Source organism: Nannospalax galili, unplaced genomic scaffold, assembly GCF_000622305.1.
Source record: "Nannospalax galili isolate Female #2095 unplaced genomic scaffold, S.galili_v1.0 scaffold917, whole genome shotgun sequence".
Classification (NCBI taxonomy): Eukaryota; Metazoa; Chordata; class Mammalia; order Rodentia; family Spalacidae; genus Nannospalax; species Nannospalax galili.
The window spans coordinates 3,074,528-3,075,406 of NW_008340972.1; positions in this window are offsets into that span (position 1 = coordinate 3,074,528).

Consider the following 879-nt stretch of genomic DNA (forward strand, 5'->3'; position numbering starts at 1 on the left):
AGAATTAATATGCGTCCAGATAGATGCATTGTTAAACGTCTAAAGAAGGAGCTTGAACTCTTGTCATGAGATCTATGTGCTAGATTTGTATGTTTAGTCTACACAGTTTTGAAGTCATCCCACGTGACTTCTGAATTGTGGGACAAACGGGTGTCCCCGGTACTGTTTGTTTAGACCTGTGCTTTTCAACTGGGGTGATTTCCCTTCTCTCTCAGGTGCCATTGGCAATGTGTGTAGACATTTTCATTTCCCTGACCAAGGATGCCGCTAACTTGCCATAGGGAGCAGCCACTGAGGGCGGTGAACATTTTACAGTGCACAGATTACCCACTGACCACAGAGAATGACCCAGTAAAATGTCAATAGTGTCAAGGTTGAGAAACCACAGGTTAGACCAAAAGAAAAGTTTGATTATGTGTATTATCTTCATTTTGGGACACATATGCTTATGCCATTCAAAGAATGACCACAGTTTAGTATAATGTCTTCTTAAGGTAGATCATGGTTTCGCATTATTTCATTGTGACAATTCATAGCTATGCCATATATATCTCTTTTTGATTAGATAATGTAGACAAATGAGAGAGGGGTGTGTGTTTATGTGTGTGTGTGTGTGTGTGTGTGTGTGTGTGTGTCTGTAAGGCGAGGTGTGGGGATGAGTGTATGTGAGCATGTGTATACATATGACGGTGTGTGTTTAGCATTATATGCATCTCTATTTTTAGTAAAATATCTGTTCCTAAGTAAAGAGCTCCCCAGAATCCTATATAATATTACGGAATGCTCAGAATGCTCTGTTACTGCTAAGAAGTTGGATATTGTTTAATTCTACTTATCTGAAATTAAGGCTTTCAGATCTGGGCATAATACTTTATCAGC